This window comes from Microcaecilia unicolor, chromosome 1 (genome assembly GCF_901765095.1).
Source record: "Microcaecilia unicolor chromosome 1, aMicUni1.1, whole genome shotgun sequence".
Lineage (NCBI taxonomy): Eukaryota > Metazoa > Chordata > Amphibia > Gymnophiona > Siphonopidae > Microcaecilia > Microcaecilia unicolor.
In genome coordinates, this window is record NC_044031.1 from 538,744,914 (window position 1) to 538,765,418 (window position 20,505).

Consider the following 20,505-nt stretch of genomic DNA (forward strand, 5'->3'; position numbering starts at 1 on the left):
ACAGCTAAACAGTCCCGGGAGAACATGTGCCGAAGTGCTTTGATTCTTTCTCATTTCAACTGTTGTTGCTCCTCATAATTCTGAAATCACATTAAAAAAAAAATCGAAGAAACTGTTCTGCATGTGTAAAATCCTTTCAGCGCATTGATAATTACAGTATTTCCATGTGCCACTTTAATTACAGAGTGCTTCAGACTGAATTTTAACATCATTTTTGATTGAAAAAGGTATTCTAGTGGCTGCAATGAGGTTCATATGCACTGGTAGTTGAGAGACAGCTGCAAAAAAAAAAAAAAACCATAAAAATCTAAACTAAACTAAAAAAAACAACAAAAAAATTGGCTAGATATGAACTCTAGTACCAATGTGCAGTATTCAGGCATGTGCTATAGCTTAGCACAGGCATCCCATATTCTTAACAGGACCCCGTCCGGCACAGTGATCCCCAAATATTACTCTTCATTGACAATGCAGTGGCATCAAGGTATGGTTCAGTCTGAGGGATCCAGAACACACACGATAGTCAAAAGACTTGGCAAAGCGGCATGCATGCTGCGTGTGTTACTTACTGGTTAGAGCGATGGTTGCACTGAGTCCCGTCTGGTGTATTAACGAATGGCATGCAAGCACCTTCTGTTGAAACATCTGCGACAGGAAATTTTCAGGCGCCATTCCAAACAATTTTTATGGCCAGGACCAAATTTTCATTAGAACCATAAAAGCTGGCAAACAGCATTGTTGTGTATGATTTTCTTTCATTCTTTTTCTTTCTTTCTTTTTTTAAAATAAACTAGGATATGCCTTTGTTAGATGGAGTGTGTGGGGGAGGGCTCTTTAGAGAATGGTTTCTGTTAAAGAAAATTCGAGGAAGCATATGGCAGTGCAGTGAATAGCATCCCCTAACTTATCCTCAATGTAAGTGCTCTGGGCTTTTATTTTCTGTGGTAGGGAGCTAATTTTTATTAAAGCAGAACAAAAAATGGTAACACTAGAGGTGCAGCACTACACGTGGTTTACAGATGGCACAATGGTATGTTGTTTATAGATCATTTATTAACATGTGATATTATTTAAATTATTTATGATGTGTTAAAACACATTCCAGAATGCTCCGTTTAACGTGCTGAAGTGTGCAAGGAACCCTTAAGAAAGCTATGAAGCATTCTAGCAGTAGCATTCCAGTGAGTTATAAAAGTACATTTTTGTATTGCCAGAAACCACACTAAGGATTTTTTGCTTGTTTGAGGAGTGTGGTAGCCGTGTTAGTCCACTCTTAAGGTTATCAATAGAAATCAAACAAAATAAAACATGGAAAAGAAAATAAGATGATACCTTTTTTATTGGACATAACTTAATACATTTCTTGATTAGCTTTCGAAGGTTGCCCTTCTTCGTCAGATTGTTTGAGAAACCAGTTCTCTCACAAGGAAACAGCAGAATCAACTGATTATGTGAAAATTTGTTTGTAGAAGAAAAATAAGTCCTGTGCTCATATTCTCCATGCTGGTGCTGAATGAAGCACACAGGGAGGGTAATTTTCCAAACCATTTTTGAATGGTACAGCAATGGTCTACCCGCAGAAACAAACAGTTTATGAAATTATCCACCTAAGTACCAGGTAAAAATGCATGGATACAGACTGTGTACACCTTTACCCACAACAAACAGAGGGGCCGTCTTACTAAGGTGTGTAGATGCCTACACACATTCAAAACACACCAAATTGGAACTACTGCTCGGCTAACGCATGTCCCGGGCGGTAATTCCATTTTTGATGCATGCCCAAAACAACGCGGTAGAAAATATTTTCTATTTTCTAGCTTGTGGCGCTTACCCAGTGGTAATCGGTAGTTTACGCACACTGGCCACTTAACAACTGGTTAGAACGTGAGACCTTACTGCTAAGTCAATGGGTGGTGGTAAGGTCTCAGCTCGAAAATGGATGCACGCTGGTTTTAATTTTGCCGCACGTCCATTTTCGGCCACCAAAAAATGCTTTTTTCCCAGACGCGCTGAAAACTTGACCTGCGCAAGTACAAAACACACTCCTATAACAGTGCAGGCCACTTTTTAGTGTGCCTTAGTAAAAGGGCCCCAGAGACATTTCAGGGGCCAAGGTTGGGGTGGGACTTGGACTTCCATGCATAGTTTTGAAAATGCATGCATTCACATGCACAATTTTATAGAAAATTTGTATACACCAAATAACAGGTGTAAATATGTGCATAGTTTCCCTGTGGGTAATTTTCAAAGCAAAAGCATGCACATACAGCTACATCTGTATAGTGAAAAGTATGGGTGCACTTTTCACTAATGATGATTAAATTATATTACTTTTAATGCTTGTATGCCACATATACCATTCATAAATCAACTGCGGCTCACATTCAAGAAAAGTAGGTCATAATCCTAGAATTATATCAATATAATCAAGTAGCCCTTACAGTAACATCCAGATAAAAACATTAAAATAAGGATCACAGCATAGTACTGCTATGACTGATGGATGGATAATTATAGCCCACTCTATTTCTACATTTAGGTTCAGAGCGGGTTAACAGCATAAGAAAATAATAACATCAGACCAGAACTACAATAATAATAATTATAACTCAAAAATAACTATTCGTCCTTTCAGTTATAAAATTAATCCCCCACATCTACCCCCTTTATCTAGCTTCTCCTGCTGAATCAAGAACATTCAAGGGTAAAGTTACCAGCATGGGCTACAATGAAAGCAAGTTATTTTACTGTTAACCCTATGTAATCACCCATTATAATGGGGTTTACTAGACTGTGAGACACCCCTCCCTAGAGTCACGGGGGGGGGGGGGGGGGATCTAGTTAGAAAGGGAGAATGAGAAGCCCAGCCCCAAGGGGAGTGTTTATGGGAAATTGCTGAGGAAAATGTTTCTGGTTATTGAATGACAGTAGGGGTGGAGTTTGTAGTTTATAAAAGTTGTTGTTATGCAGAGCTTAACTTGTTACGCATAGTTTGGTTGCCTCTACCTTGCCTGGACCATTTAGGAGAGGAGGTGTCCTAGATGGGCTTAATAAACTAAGGCTGAACCAGGGGCGTATCTGCGTGGGGCCACAGGGGCCTGGGCCCCCGCAGATTTCGCCCTGGCCCCCCTCCCCGCCGTCAACCCTCCCCCGCTGCTTACTTTGCTGGCGGGGGCCCCAACCCCCGCCAGCCGAGGTCCGACCCGCAATCTCCATATTTCGTCTTCCTCCGTGGCCATGTGCTTCAAGGAAGTAACGCTGCAGTGCTGATTGGTTGAATCCAGTTCGGCATCTGACGTCGCTGCGACGTCAGACGCCGAACTGGATTCAACCATCAGCACTGCAGCGTTACTTCCTTGAAGCACATGGCCACGGAGGAAGACGAAATATGGAGATTGCGGGTCGGACCTCGGCTGGCGGGGGTTGGGGCCCCCCGCCAGCAAAAGTAAGCAACGGGGGAGGGTTGACGGCGGGGAGGGGGTGGAGGGCGGCGGCGGCGGCGGGGGGGGGGGGGGAGGGAGGCAAAAATGTGCCCCCCCTCTCTGGCTCTGGCCCCCCCCTACCGCCGGATTCCAGATACGCCCCTGAGCTGAACTAAGTGGAGGTTTCTGCCAGTAGAAGCATTGACTGTGAAGTGGAGGAGTGTTCCAGATGGGAAGCAGGAGAACCCAGCCTAGGAGCAACAACAGGAAAGAGCCTGTTTGGAGCCAAAGGTAGTAGCCTGGAGAGATACTCCTTTAGAAGAGAGTGGACAGACAGGGAGGACTGATCCAGAGTGGAGATCTCTTGCTGCAACTATGCTGCAGTCTCAGCCTTAGGTTGGGTCAAGGACAGGAGGAGTTGTAAATATATACATACCATAGGATATATAAATGGACAATTGAACATAACACCAAATTATTGAAGCTGGCATTTAACCTCAGTTTGATCATATTAACTGTTGGAATACAAATTGATTTATAGTTTAGTATATAATAAGTACATAAGTGTTGCCATACTGGGACAGACCGAAGGGCTAGCAACCCCAGTATCCTGTTTCTAACAGTGGTCAATTCAGGTCACAAGTACCTGACAAGATCACAAAACAGTACAATACATTTTATGCTGCTTATTCTACAAATAAGTAGCGGATTTTTCCCAAGTCCATTTTAATAATGGCCTATGGAAATTTCCTTTAGAAAGTCTTCCAAACCTTTTTTAAACCCCACTAAGCTAACTGCTTTTACCACATTCTCTGGCAATGAATTCCAGAGTTTAATTACACCTTGAGTGAAGAAATATTTTCGCTGATTTGTTTTACATTTACTACTTTGTACTTTCATTGCGTGCCCCCTAGTCCTAGTATTTCTGGAAAGATTAAACAAGGGATTCACCTCTACTTGTTCCACTTCACTCATTATTTTATATACCTCTATCATATCTCCCCTGAGCCGTCTTTTCTTCAAGCTGAAGAACCCTAGCCATTGCAACCTTTCCTCTTAGGGAAGTCGTCCCATCCCCTTTATCATTTTTGTCACCCTTCTCTGTACCTTTTCTAATTCCACTATATCTTTTTTGATATGCGGTGACCAGAATTGCACACAGTATTCAAAGTGCGGTCGCATTATGAAGCAATACAAAGGCATTATAACATCCTTGTTTTTATTTCCATTCCGTTCCTAGTAATACCTAGCATTCTATTTGCTTTCTTTGCTGCCGCCGCACATTGAGCAGAGGATTTCAAAGTATTGTCAACGATACTTGGTTGATGACTCCTAAGATGGAACCTTGCATCACATAGCTATAGCTAAGGTTCCTCTTTCCACATGCATCACTTTGCACTTGCTCACATTAAACTTCATCTGCCATTTGGATGCCCAGTCTCCTAGTCTCGTACGGTCGCCTTGCAATTTTTCACAATCCTCTTGCAATTTAAAAACTTTGAATAACTTTGTGTTGTCAGCAAAGTTAATTACCTCACTAGTTATTCCCATATCTAGATCATTTATAAATATATTAAAAAGCAGCGGTCCCAACACAGACCCCTGTGGAACCCCACTATCTACCCTTCTCCATTGAGAATACTGACCATTTAACCCTACCCTCTGTTTTCTATCCTTTAACCAGTTTTTAATCTACAATCGAACACTACCTCCTCTCCCATGACTCTCCAATTTCCTCTGGAGTCTTTCATGAGGTACTTTGACAAATGTCTTTTGAAAATCCAGATGCACAATATCAACTGGCTCACCTTTATCCACATGTTCATTCACCCCTTCAAAGAAATGTAGTAAATTGGTGAGGCAAGATTTCTCTTCACTGAATTCATGTTGGCTTTGTCTCATTAATCCATGCTTTTGAATATCCTCTGTAATTTTGTTCTATATAATAGTCTCTACCATTTTGTCCGGCACCAACATCAGGCTCACCGATCTATAATTTCATGGAGAGGGTGGTGGATGCCTGAATTGTCTCTCGTGGGAAATGGTTGAGTCAAAAATAATAATGTAATTCAAAAAGGTGTGAAATAAATACAGAAGTTTCTTGAGCATTTCTAGTCACATTAACAGTTAAATAACTTTAAAAACTTTTTAAAAAAGAGGCATAGAATAGGGGATAGGCTGTACAGGGTGTAAGTTACAATCCTAAAGTCAAAGGAGGGGGGGGGGGGAACCTGCATAGAATCATAGGTGCATCCCTGGCCTCCTTTCTGGGCAAACTGGTTGGTCCATGCTGGTCTTTATGTGCTTTATGTTGCTAGGAATAATTGATTTAAAGCAATATAAAGAGCCCCAAAATAGAATATTCAAGGTTCTTTTTCCAGCAAAGTCCTTAGCTGGAGAGACAATCGGTCCAAAGGTATTTTGACATGGATTTAAAAACCTGATTCATCTTGCTAATTTATCGAAAAGCTATTTTCTCTTTCAGATTTGCTTATTGTTGACTGTAGAGTTATTCAGAGACTTTAGACATGACATGGTCAGTTTGATGGAGTGTATGTAAGCTTTTGGCACCACATCTCTGAAATCCTATGGATGGTCAAGGAGGCGCCTCTTATAAAAATACACAGTGAAGCACAACTGGAGGACTGCTCTTTCTCAAAACCTAACGTAATGCATTCCTTCTGTTTAGGCTCATTTTCCAGCCTCTCACATTCTTTGTGAACAAGAGTTATAAAACAAGCCTGATGCAGGCCAATTATTTTTACTTTGAAGGCCATTAATCAAGATTGACTACGAAAATGAAGACAGCCAAGCAAAATTTTGTATGTGAATAGAGTAAGATTAAAACAAAAACAGATGGGGACGGACACAAATGTTAAGCATTTTTTTTTTCACTCGTGTAATAAATGTCTTTCACAAATTACAGCACTTTTATTTTCTTATGGTAAATCAAATCAGGTCATAATGTACAAGTGGTTTCATTGCTGAAATGTCAAAAATAGAAACTGCCTTGTTCTTCTGAAGAGTAATTCCTCACAATCTAAACCAGCAATGTGGCCTAGCAGTCTATAAAACATCTAGGTAGAATGCAGCTGTAAGGTAAAATGTAGATATAAACAGAGAAGTAAACATAGCGAAAGTTGATTAGAGTAAGTTATGTTTATACCTATATCTTTATGGAATATTGTAGCCACAGAAGAAATGCAGGGGTCCTTTTACAAAGCCCCAATAAAAAAAAATGGCCTGCAGTAGTGTGGGCGTGTCTTTTGGGCTCGAACTGGGCCATTTTTTTACCACAGCTGGGAAAAAGGCCATTTTTTAATAGGTCAGGAAATGGGTGTGTTCAAAAATTAAAACTAGAGCGTGCATATTTACAGACTGAGCCCTTACCACCAGCCATTCACTTAGCGGTAAGGGTTCGCACGCTACCTGCATGGTAACCATGCGGTGCATGCCAACGTGGCCTCGCTGCCAATTACGCCGAATGCTGCATATTTTCTACCATGGGATTTGGCACACATCAAACTCGGAATCACCTCCATGATGCATGCGCTTTCCCAGCGCTAGTGCCAATTGGCATGCACTACCCATGTGTTAGCCCTCCCGCAGATTTGTAAAAGTGTATCACTGACTGAGTGTCTTCTGTGGCTATAGTATTTCACATATACATATATATCCACAGAGTGATATGTTTTTTCTCTTACATCCTAGCTGGGATCTGTTGGGCAAATGAAACTGGTGATGCTAACCCAGTAATGCTGCTTCATCGTGATCATATCACCATTATCATAAAAAAAAGAAGCACTACAAACTCCTTAGAGAAATCTCAGAACTTAGCCATCTCCTGTAAAATCTGTGGGCCAGATATGCAAAGGATTCATGCTCCTAACTTTAGGAGTTACTCCTAAACTGAACTCTTCAAATTACTAGGGCTGAATACCTAAATTTAAACTAACAATTACAGTAAACTCCTAAATTTAAGTGAATAAAAAGTGGATGGCTATTGTAGTATGGAAAATAACTTAAGAGCTTAGCACTGATTTTCTGCACTAGGATCAAAATTAAGCTCATAAATTTAAGCAAATGAATGGCAAGCCTAATTTATAAACCCAGGGACCTGATATTCAAAATGATTTAAATGGACAGGAGAGGCTCCTGGAACCGGCACTGTTTGGGCACCGGCACTGAATATCGGGGGATAATTTTGGGCAGGAAGACTGCTGGAACTTATGCGTGCCGAGACAATATTCAGCCAGGACTACATAAGAAAGTTATTCAGGCCCCAGCTGAATATTGAGCTAGAACTCACATAAAAGAAAGTATCTTCCCGCCCCCTTCCCAGCATGCTCCTTGATGTGTGGCCCTCCCCAGCAACAGCACCCTCCCTGGGCAGCACCCCTGCATCAGCCACCCCTAATCACAACTAAGTCAGAAAAAGGTGCCCTAACTGACCAACTGACTACTCGAGGGATAGATACCAGGTTCTATGACAGCTCCAGATATTATGGCCATTCCTAATAAAGCAGCAAGCAAGTGGATGGAATAGTCTAGTAGTCAATGCAGTGAACCGTAGTTCTGTCCAATTTGCAAAAACATTTTAGATTCAATTCACTGATATGAATCAATTTTTCTATTCAATTCAATTCAGTTCTTTAAGGCTACTATCAATAAATAGAAAATAAAATTCAGGTTTCTACCTTTGTTGTCTGGTTTCTGGGTTTCTGCCAGGTACTTTTGACCTGGATTGGCCACTGTTTGAAAAACAGGATACTGGGCTAGAGGTGTGATAAAAAACATTAATGAGGTGCCTTACATTATCTGAGCCATAATGATTATGTATAAAGCTGGTTTGGTCTGGGTGAATAAATTCAGTAATAGCATATTCCAATCTTTGACTGAGGATTTTAGTAAATATTTTATAATCTACACTCAATAAGGAGTTAGACCTAACATTAGAACAAATAGTGGCATCCTTCTGATCTTTTGGAATAACTGTTAGAGTCACCCAGTAGAACATCTCGGGTAAACGATGGCTATCAGTCACTTTACTAAACACTTCTGTTAAATAAGGAGCAAAGTGGGCTGCCAGACTTTGGTACAATTCAGCTCGGAACTTATCAAGATTCATCGCCTTGTTACATTTTAATTTTGTAATAGCTGAGCATATTTCAGTAACTATGAAAGGTCTATCAATGTTAGATTGAAAGACAGGTTTCAGTTTAGCCACATCCAATGTGTTTAACCTACTGTGATTCTGTTTGTCATTGCTAAAGAACACGAAGAATATAACTTCTGAAAAAAGGAAGAAAAGGTATCCAAAATATTCTGAGTACAAGATGTGACAGCACCAGAAGGAGATGTTATTTTCTCTGCACACCTTTTGATTCTTGTGCGATGTAACTGCCAAGAGAATAGTTTAGGAGATTTATTTGCACTCTCAAAAAAGAAACGTTTAGTCATATTCATTAAGGGCCTCTTTTACTAAGGTGTGCTAACGTTTTAAGCATACACTAATATTTAGGGCATGCTAAACGTTAGAGACATCCATATATTCCTATGTATGTCTGTAACATTTAGAGCACGCTAAAAACGCTAGTGTGCCTTAGTAAAAGAGGCCCTTAATAAGCTATTCCTTCAGTCTTGAGGGCTGCTATCTGATGTTTAACCTGTAGCATTTCCCCCCGAATATAGTGCATTTATAGTTGTCATCTAGCTCAGCACTACGTATGCCTTTTAGCGCAATAGAAGTGATAAGTAGTAGTAGTAGTAGTAGTAGCTAAGGAAGCATGAAAGCGATCTAAGTGTTCTTTTGCAACCACTTTCCCAGCATCCCAAAAATTGAATAAATGAGTATCATATTCATCCTAGGTAGGAGTAAGTCCTTGCAGAAATATTGGATTGGGAAGAAGTTGTCTATTAAAAGACCAATGTTGAGAGGAATAAGAGTCCCTTAAGTTTCCTAAAGAGAAATTAACAGAAGTATGATCTTAGAGATATCTAGTACCAATGGAACTATCCAAAACTGAAGAGCAAAGTTCATAGAAGATAAACCAGTTATCTATTTTTGCAAAAGAATCATTAACAACAGAGAAAAATGAGTAATCTCTCTATGTCCTATGCACAGTCCGCCATATATCTATGAGAGCTAAGTCATTTGTATTTTGTAAAATGTTTTTGCAGATTGAGCTGGATAAGAAATTACATTCTTAGCTAAAGAGGTTAAAGCACAGTTAAAATCTCCACCCAGAAACAAAAGTTCCTGTAGTGAAAGATTTAGAAAATGAAAGAAATTTGAAAGGAAAGACAGGGAAATTATTATTATGGGTGTATAGGTTAGCTAAAGTTATAAATTTGCCATCTAACTTCCCAGTCACAATAATATATCTGCCTTCTAAGTCTTTTCTGACAGATTGAAACGTGAAGGGGCAATCTTTTGCAATTAGTATAGCTACTCCCTGTTTTGATTTACAAAAGGAGGAGTAGAATATCTCTGTGAACCATTTGGTTCACAATTTTTCATGTTATGCATCCGTTAAATGGGTTTCTTGGAGAAAAACAATCATAGCTCACAATTTCTTAAGAGCAGATAATACCCTTTTTTGCTTAATAGGGTGATTCAGTCTATTAATATTCCAAGAAATGAACTGGGTCATCCTGGTGGTATGAGATAACACATTAATATAAATACAAATAAGTACCCTTTCTGGTTGTGAGCAATATATGGAAAAAGAAAAAGTCTCTGTCATAAGGAAGAGAATTCACACTTGTGTGTAACATCATAACTATGATAAAGAAAAGGATAACTAGAAAACTTTGTCATATTAGTAAACCAGAATTAAGAATAAAGTGAACTCTACAGAGATAACACTGTGGTACCAAATGCCTGAGCAGAGGAAAGAGGGGATAGGCACCTGAGAACCACTCACCTGCAGTGTATGGTCAGGAAATAGAGTCAGAGTGCATTTTTCTTCGAATAATTAAATCAATAATATTGCTGAGATTTAAGTAGACAAGATGCTAATATAGCAATATCCATCTGAGTTACCTGGATCTGACTACTTGACAGAACTTAAAATATGCTTTTTATCCTTTTGAATTCATCCCTCTTTGAACCTTTATTATACATTCTTCCTTACTCACAACATATTACCACAACTTACACCCTCTCCTTGTTCCCTACCTCTTCCACCTTCCTCCCTTATCCTTTTTATTGTCCATCTCTTTATATATTATGCTTAGATGTTTTATTCATTTTGTTTTATCTTGTAAATTTGCTATATTATGTAAGCCGCATTGAGGCAGCTGACAAGTGGGAAGCGCAAGTTATAAATGTACAATTACAATTACAATAAAAATTACCTGTAAAGCACTGAAATATCAAAAAAAGTCTTATCCAACTCTAAATGTTCTATTACAGGAGATTATCAACTAAGTAGAGTTGATACAGGTGACTGAAAAAGGTACTTCAGGTTGGTGCATTGTTGAATTTGTGTCCTCAAATTTGTGTCCCCAAACAACAATCCTTACTGGTTTTCCATTGTTTAAGAGTATTCAATTGTCAATGAAACTCATCAGATTTAGAGCTCAGGTATGTTTGCGATATTTTCTCTTCTAGCAACAATATCTAACCAGAAAGCATGTTCTTCGGAAGTGTGGATATTTTGTTTGTGCCCTTATCAATCAAAGCCAGAGCAAAAGGAAAACTCCTGTTTGTGGTCAGAGAGTACATAGTAACATAGTAGATGAGTTGCAGGCTGTTGTTGCACCTATCCATGGTGAGAAGATCCAGTTAGAAAGAGGTTTGGCAGTGAGCAGCGTGATTGGCCCTATGACATCATCTTTATGCACATGGCCATAGGCATGCAGCCACAGGACCACAGCTTGAAGGGGCATGATCAAAGGGACGTGCCCCTTCGAAGCCGAGAAAAGTCAAGAGGTGCCAGGAGCCATTAGAATTTTTTCTAAAGGTACATTTTTTTTCTTAATTATGGGGAGGAGGAAATGTTTCCAGAAACCCTCTGATCAGATTGAGATCATGCCATCCAGCACAATGGACAAGCATATGAAAGTTGGACTTCCTTATTCCTCAGTTATTTCTTCCTCCACCCCTCTTTCAGGAGTCTCACTTAGTTCTGGTGAGCGACCTAACCCACCCCTACCTATATATTCTCTCAGTTCAGAGGCTTTACGTTGCCCTAACTCTCTGAGGGATAATTTTCCTTCCCTCAGTTCTCCTTCCCTCAATGTCATTGCTGAGGGAAACTGTTGGCTCTTTGCAGACAGTGTTGTAGAGAGGAATTTCATCATCTGAGGAGAATACTCCTCAAGAGGAGGAGACATTGGTTGATGTATATAAGATAGTTCGTGGTTTGGAGAATCTCCATTCTGGACCATTTTTTTCAGTTGTGTGACTTTTCCTCTCAAGTGGTGACTTAAATCAAAAATAGGACAATGCCACTATATTTGAAACAAATACAATTTTACCACCAAAGTGGCTCAATCATTTAACAGTTGCTATTCATCATATGTGAGGAGGAAAAAAGCCTCTGTATTCCCGTTTCAGTACATATTTGTGTCTGTTAAATCGGGATGGAATCTTCATAGGCTAAAAAAACCTCTTCATAACTTTAATCAACAAAACAGCAATCACATCACATTTGATGAACACTTATCTTTAGTGCCGCCCATGCAGTTGCAATTTAGCTTCACTCATACGCCCGACGGGGTCCCGTTTCGCCGACTGTATAAGGTAGCTCAGCACTGGCCTTAGTTGATGCAAAGTCGCCATCTAAGCACCACTTGACATGCAAACTCTTAAGTTTTGTTTTTTTTATCTCATTCATTTTCTAATTAAAGATCTTCTGTGTTCATCCTATACCTTTTTGAATTCTGCCACAGTTTTCTTTCCACAACCTCTCTCAGGAGGTCTTTCCAGGCATCCACCACCCTCTCCATGAAAAAGAATTTTCTGACATCACTCCTAAGTCTACCACACCGCAACCTCAATTCATGTCCTCCAGTTTTACTACTTTCCCTTTTCTGGAAAATATTTGTTTCTATATTACTACCTTTCAAGTATTTAAATGTCTCTATTATATCTCCCCTGTCCCTCCTCTCCTCTGGGGACATACATATTCAGGTCTTCCAGTCTCTTCGTATATGTCCTTTGGTGAAAGCCCCATATCATTCTTGTTGCCTTCATTTGGACCACTTCAAGTTTTCTTACATCTTTAGCAAGATACAGCCTCCAAAACTGAACATAATACTCCAGGTGGGACCTCACCAATGACTTGTACAGAGGCTTCAACATTTCCTTTCTTCTGCTAGTTACACCTCTCTCTCTCTATACAGCCTAGCATCCTTCTGGCTACGGCCACCGCCTTGTCACACTGTTTCATCGCCTTCGGATCCTTACATACTATCACCCCAAGATTCCTCTCCCTGTCTATGCATACAAACCTCTCACCGCCTAGCACATATATCTTCCTTGGATTTCTACTCCCTAAGTGCATCACTTTGCACTTCTTAGCATTGAATTTTAATTGCGAACATTAGACCATTCTTCTAACTTTTACAGATCCTTTTCATGCTTTACACTCCCTCCAGAGTGTCCACTCTGTTATAAATCTTGGTATCATCTGCAAAAAGGCAGACCTTACCTTCTAAACCTTCGGCAATGTCACTCATAAATATATTGAATAGAATCAACTCCAGCAATGATCCTTGAGGCATTCTACTACTCATCTTTACTTCCTCTGAATGAATTCCATTACATAACCACCCTATGGCATCTGTCTGTCAACCAGTTCCTAATCCAGTTCACCACATTGGGTCCTAACTTCAGCCTATCTAGCTATTTTCCATAGTGTGGCAAATGGTACGCGCCATGGCTGGAACTACTGCCAGCGCCCGTGTTCCTCCAGCGGTTGTTCCAGATTAGCATGTAGTAAACCTGAGTTTGGCTTACCACCACTCTGTAAAAGGGCCCCCAAATTAGCTAAAGGGAGTTTACCTCTGGTATCACCAGCATAATAGAGATGAGAGATTTCAAAAGACTATGCGGAGATAATAAGTGAAACATCGCCATGTTGAAAATTATCTCTCTGCAAGGATCAAAGTTCTTCCAGCATCTGTGTTTGCAGAACAGATTTCTTTCCTGGTGTTTATTTTCCATCTCTGAAAATTCAGGAACATCAACCAGGATCAGCTCTCCAACATTTAGGGTAACTCTTTCAAAACCACAGTCCTTCTGGTATTCTTCAATGCAGTGGCTCAGGCCCACCCAGTAGCAACATACCTATGATGTGGCTGGCAGGGATTCCCAAGCCCCACTAGCCGAAAACTCCCAACAACTGTCCTGCCTGCATACCTTTTAAGTAGCAGATCTTAGCCTGCAGTGAGCAGCGACTGATACATACTGCTTGCACTGGCCCCACAGCCTTCCCTCTGATGTATTCCCACCTATGCGGAAACAGGAGGTTGCATCAGAGGGAAGGCTGTGGGGCCAACATGAGCAGTGTGTATTATTTGCTGCTCGCTGCCGGTGAAAATCTGCTATTTACAAGGTATGCAGGGGAGGGGGATATTTGAGAGACCATATGGCATGCAGGCGAGCGAGGGAGAGACCAAATCACTTGTTGGCCAAGGCAGAGTTCTTCTGCCCACCCATCTTGGGCCCAGGCCCACCCAAACTTGGGTGTCTGGTTACACACCTGCTTCAGTGGAACTCCTATATTCTCTATCCTTGTATTTATGTACATAGGCTCCTTACTTTTACAGGTCCAGACCCTCCTGGCCTGATCTCTCTCCAAGGTGACCTTTGCATTGGTTCACCCTGGTCCTGGGATCAGCACTCCCTGGCTCCTATCCCACATTCCAGGCTGAGTCTCTCCTCTGCCCACCATTAGTTCTCCTCTGTCACAGTTGCCACTCTACTGAGCCACAATTCCTCTTTACAGGCAAAGGTCTACTTCTCTTAAATGGGATCCCCCTTCTCCTTCTTCTAGTCACTTGGCAGGGGCTTGCATGCAACCAAAGAACGCTGTAAAGGGCAAACAATTAACTTTATCTCCTCCTAGTTTCCTACCCCCCTTGTCAATCTTCCAGAACTAGGGTACTATATCTTTGCATTTTATTTCCAAACGACTCCCCTTGATCTGTGTTTTCTCCCACCCAGGGACCCCACAGTCACTCCCCCTCCAGTGACTCTTTACAGAGACTTACTCTTCTCAGTAATCCCAATCTAACAGGGGATTATAGTCTCCCCCCAGCCACCAGGATTACCTTGGGCAAGGGATTACCTTGGGTTCTGTTCTCCCTTTCCCCTGAAGCAACGGCAACCCGCACGACACCATTTTATTTCAACATCATAGAACGTCATATCAACTTTATTCAACGCATAACATAATTTCTTTCTTGTCTCCCCATGGTTATCTTCCCCTTTACATAATGTAATACAAACACATTATTCACATCAACCTGTCATCCACATTACTTCATCATTTTTACAAAGAAACACTCTGTTCTCTCTTTTTCCCCAGGAAAGACAGCAATTTTCTCTCTCCTTCCCCACCCATTGGACACGTTATCAATGTTTTTTTTTTTCTTTTACCCCACCTTTAGACAGGACACCCAGATAACCTTCAGGATGATAACCTGTTCAAAGCTACATATATCATATCCCAATGCGGGCTTACCACTCGCTAAACAGGAAGTAATGTCGGGCTCCTGCAGCAGCCCAGCGGTAGTTCCCACCCCCAGCGCACCGTCATATCCTGCGCTACAAAAATATATTTATTTTTGTAGCACCAGGGTGTACTCGGCAGTAATCATTGCCCGGATACTGCTAGATTAGCGAAGAAGCCCTAATCCGCCACCTCAATAAGTGGCAGTAAGGGCTCCCCCTCAAAATGGCTTTGCGACAAGTGCTTTACTTGCTGCATGGCCATTTCCTGCAAAAAAAAAAGATTGCCCTTTTACCAGCTGTGGTAAAAGGGGGTCTCTGCGCATGTCAAAAACATGTGCCAAAGCCAGCGCAGCCCCCCTTTTGCCGCAGCTTGGTAAAAGAGCCCTAAATATTATTCTCAAAATCAAAATATACAGGACTCCTCTATAAGCTTTTAAAAATAAAAATGTCTTCAACTCTTTTAAAAAAGTTCAAAACTCTGTATCTTTCTCAGATTCAAGGACAGAAAATTCCAGAGTTGTGGGACCACTGTAATAAAAACAGCTGAACGATATTCTTCAAGATGTACCAGTCGATAAGATGGAACCTCCAAAAGAGCTTTATTCATAGATCTCAAATCTCAAACTAATTGGTAAAAATGTAACCCTGCCGCAATAGGTGCAGAGAGTTTATTATTTAAAACTTTAAAGGCTAAAGATATCAACTTATACTCCATTCTCCATTCACCTTGGAGCCAATGAAGTTGTTTTAGCACAGATAAAATATGAATAAAGCAAGGACAACCCGCTAAAACTCTGGTCACAGCATTCTGTGCTACCTGTAATACACCCAAAAGATTCTTGGATATTCCTGCCAAAAGGCCGCTGTAACCATCAAAACATGGGGTGATGATGCTTTGAATCACCATCCGAAAATTGTTGCGATTCAAAAGCTCTTTTAGTCATCTCAGTAATGTAAATTACTACAATACTGGCATTTATGCACATTCTTGCCGCCTAAAACTAGGCAGATCCTTACAGATTTCCCCCTGAACGAATCCACAATCTTTTTCCTGAGAACCTAACATTGTTTGCAGTTGGAATGCTTTTTTCCTATATGCAACACATTACACTTTTCCCCATTTGTTCACAGAATAAGCATAGGCACAATAGAAGCTGACGCTACAGTAAACTGACAAAGCGCTATATCATTCTTTTGTAGGGTCTCACCTTTGAGCATGAGTATTCAGTCGGCATGCCTATTCATTCACTTGTTTCTCTTTTTAGGTTGTCAATTAATACTCATTTGGGAAATGGAGTGAAACCACCACTTCATTTTAAACAGCTCACCAGTTTCCAAATGTTTAACATTTTTGGTCGCTGCTGAATTAAGCTGTATCTGAACAGACAATTTTAGAGCTATAAGATTCTATAGCCCTGTACCAATCTAGTTCCCCTGATAAACTATCCTAAGGAGCTCAGATTTTTTTTTATAAACTTTTGCTTCATGTTTTTGCATTTCGTCCCGTAGGGTTTCTCCCAGGCTTAAAAGACATGTTTGATTTACTGTGAACTAGGATTGCATTATGTTTTAACGACACAGTACAGTCTTTGAACTCAATTGCAGAGGGAATTTGAACAGTTCTGGAAAGCTGCAAACTAGTTCACATGTATCATATTTCACTGTAATCCGGGAACAAAAACGTATTGGGGTTAAGAAATGCATTGGAGTCCTAAAATACTGATCTGATATTTTCTTTCCTTACAATATTAATTTAATCTCAGAAAAACACCTGTTATAAAATCCCTCTTAAATATTCAGACTTTTAGACCTATTGTAACATTTCTTGGGTGTAGACATTGCCTGTAGAAAGGTGTAAGTAAACTAACATTGCATTAAATTGTAGTGAAAGATTCCATTTAACCGAGTATTCCCATTGTTCCAGCAAAATGGACAGAATTCCTAATTGTCGTAAGAAAATTAGATTCAAGCATAAGCACCAACACTGGGTACTTGAAAAACCCCAGTACTGAGAGGAACTAACCTTTCTCTCTTTCTCTCTCTCTCTCTCTTCTTCCCCTCCCCACCCCCAATTAATGCTGGAATTATTGCTGGACAGAAAAGGAGCAGTGATTCCTTGAGCTGTCTCCTTTTCTTTTTGTTACCAGGAGATGGGATATCACATTTTAAGTGCACAATGCAAAGTAGTGCTCTGTGTTTCAAAATGTAACTTCTTATGGCAGAAGAGAAAAGAGTGGCTTAAGGCACAGCCATTGTTGCTCTTGGGCTGGCTTTTGACATGTGTATATATATGAGTGAGTGTCAATGTTAGTAGTAAGAAGTTTTCCCAGGAATTGGGGGTAGGGAAGCAAATTTCTGCTCAGAATCCCCTATCATTTGGAAAAGTTGGCTTCTGTAGATTAAAATTATGATATAATTGGAATCATATGTGGGTCAATTTTCAGAATAGCATATGGGCACTTAATTGCTTCTCCTTGAATTTCTTACAGGAGCCACTGGGTGAAATTCGATTATATAAATGAGTATATGGTCAAATTTTATCAATTGTTAAAGAGTCATTATTTGGGGATGGACTGGGGGCAAAGCCATAAATGATCTATTTAGCATCAAAATTCAGCTGCTGAATGAGTAAACTATCTATTTAAACTGGGCTGTGAAAATAGCAATCCTAACTTAAAGGACAAGCAAAATAGGCCCCATCACCTCCCCCTTCTCTCTCAGGGTAAAGAAATAAGAGATTTCTTTTCTATGCCTTTGTATGATTCAAGACTTATCTGGAAACCACTAAACTTATGGCCGTGAAATAAAGCGTGCCTATTGGAAGAAACAATGAGATGCTGTTTTGGGGAAAACATAAAGGTGAAAACAGTGTCCCGATGGATTTTTCTTCCTCATCTACTAATCTTTTCAGAAGCCCTACAGAATCAAGGCTATCAGCAAACAGATGACCTTCTGCTAAAAAGGCTCCCTGTCCTCCAAGATACTGATCAGGTTGAAAGAGGTAAGCTCTGCTGACACATTGGAGTTCTTCAGATGGCACTCTGTATGCCGCCAAGAGGTATTTATTAAACAACTTAGTTGGAAAACTAGTAAGAACATAAAGAGCACCATTTTAGACAGAACATACAAGTCAGAATTGTGAAGTGCATGTCAATACATCTTAAGTTTTACGAGTATTTTAGAACAAAATCTGTTCTAAAATATGGAGGAAATGGACATTAATGCACCAGATGCCAGCAAAATAAACATCCATGTTAGCAAAATAAACAGAGAAAATAGCAATGTGTTCAAAGCCAGACTATAAACAGGTATGTGTCAGCACAGTCCCATTTATCTTTGTGACTTTGAAAACATAACTGTGTATTATCCTGATACTGTCACAGAAATCGCTTTCCCTTGCAAATTTGATATCTTGGGAACAAAAAACACTGGGGAATTAAGGGTCATCCTCCTCTAATCCCTCCAGTGGTGTGCTGTTCAATTACAGATGTTAGCCAAATCTTAAACGTGCTTGATAGCAGGTGCAGCTCTTGACATCAATCTTTTTTGGACATACATATTTAGTCGCCTTCAGAAATGGGGAATAAATGTATATTTATCTGCAATGCCCATATCCCACCCCAAATCCACTCAGACTACACCCTCTTGCCATTTCCACACACTTGGGTTTGAGACATTCATATGCCAGCTGGGGACTTAAGTTGTATATGCAAAATAAATGTTTACGTTACAGTTTATGCACATCTCAAATGTGAACAAGGCTTGTAAAATGAAAACCAAAATATCCCACCTTCTCAATATAGGTGGTTATGAAAACCTCACAAGATCACATCTGCTTATGAGTATCAGTGGTTAACAGTCTTGTTCGCTTAAATGTTAATACTTAAGTAAAAGTACAGTGGAGAACACATTTAAAAAATGTACTTAAGTGAAAGTAAAAAAAAAAGTTACTGCCTAATATGATACTTTTTGAGTAAAAAAAGTACTGCACTTACAATGAACACATCTATTGTTAATGTTCTTATCCAACAACTTTATTGCTCCACAATTCAATTCATTTTGCTTTCAGCAAAACTAAATTTTAAAAATGGCTGACACTCATTTGAGTGCACTTGTGAGTCATTAATCCGGCAAACCTAAAAAGGTGTTCAGCAACTGTACTAGCAGAAAGTAGATTGTTCAGTCTGATTTAAAAACAAAACAAAATAAAACCTCCTTCAAATCAGGCCAGGCTGCAATATTAATGATATTTTCTGATTGGGTCTGCAGGTATTGCTCAGAGGAATCTCTGTCTGGAACCCTTGGGGCTCCTTTTTGCTAAGTGGCGGTAAGCCCAATACGGGCTTACCGCTTGCTATACAGGCAGTACCATTGGGCTATTGCAGCAGCCTGGTGGTACTTCCCACCCGTAGTGCACCGTCATTTTCAGCACTACAAAAATGCATTTATTTTTGTAGTGCAGAAGTGTACCCTGTAGAAATCGGGCAGTGCCGCATGCTGTCCGGTTACCGCCAGGTTAATGCAGGGGCCCTTACCGCTACCTGAATGGGTGGCAGTAATAGTTCCGCACTGAAATGGCCACGCAGCAAGTGCTTTTCTTGCCACAGGCCATTTCCTGTAGGAAAGCGAGACTTCCCTTTTACCAGTGGCAGTAAATGGGGGCTTCGGCGTGCATGTAAAACACATGCCGATGCCAGAACCAGCCCCCTTTTGCTGCAGTTTGGTGAAAGGGGCACTTGAGGAGTAGCCTAATGGTTAGTGCCATGGACTTTGATCCTGTAGAACTGAGTTCAATTCCCACTGCAGCTCCTTGTGATTCTGGGCAAGTCACTTAACCCTCCATTGCCCCTGGTACAAAATAAGTACCTGAATATATGTAAACCTCAGAAAGGCAGTATTTCAAGTCCCATTTCCTTTCCCTTATGGCAAAGAATCCTTTCATCATCATCATTGTCATTATCATCCGCATTACTACTACTACTAATCATTTCAATAACATTACTAGATGTATGCAGTGCATTAGAAGTAGTCCTGTCTAATTCATCACTTGTATCTTCATCTTCATTATCACTGTCATGCTGTCTAATTACAGAGAAGGCTTTCACAAAGTTGGCGTCATTGTTGATGTTCTAACAAATTTTCTTCCGATGACAATTTGAATATCTTCAAGAACTGATGCAAGAATGTCAAATGTATGAGAACCCTTAAGTCCAGACAAGAAGGCTTCCTTTCTAAAGACTCTGTCAATCAAGTTGACAGTTACTCCAATGACAATTTTCCACAGGATGACCAACAGTCTGTTGTGATAAAGACATATGTCTCTTCATCAAGAATTATAACCAGCTTCAGCGTCATCTCTACTTCAAAGTGACCCAATCATTGCTGTTCTGTTTG

General features: G+C 40.3%; 1 long non-coding RNA gene across 1 annotated transcript; it reads left to right on the top strand.

Moving 5' to 3' along the window:
• Nucleotides 1–730: 730 nt before the first annotated feature.
• On the top strand, nt 731–20,245 carry LOC115460408. The gene is made up of 3 exons (XR_003940480.1): nt 731–742; nt 11,157–11,163; nt 20,127–20,245. It is a non-coding gene; the product is annotated as an uncharacterized LOC115460408 (long non-coding RNA).
• The last annotated feature ends 260 nt before the right edge of the window (nt 20,246–20,505 follow it).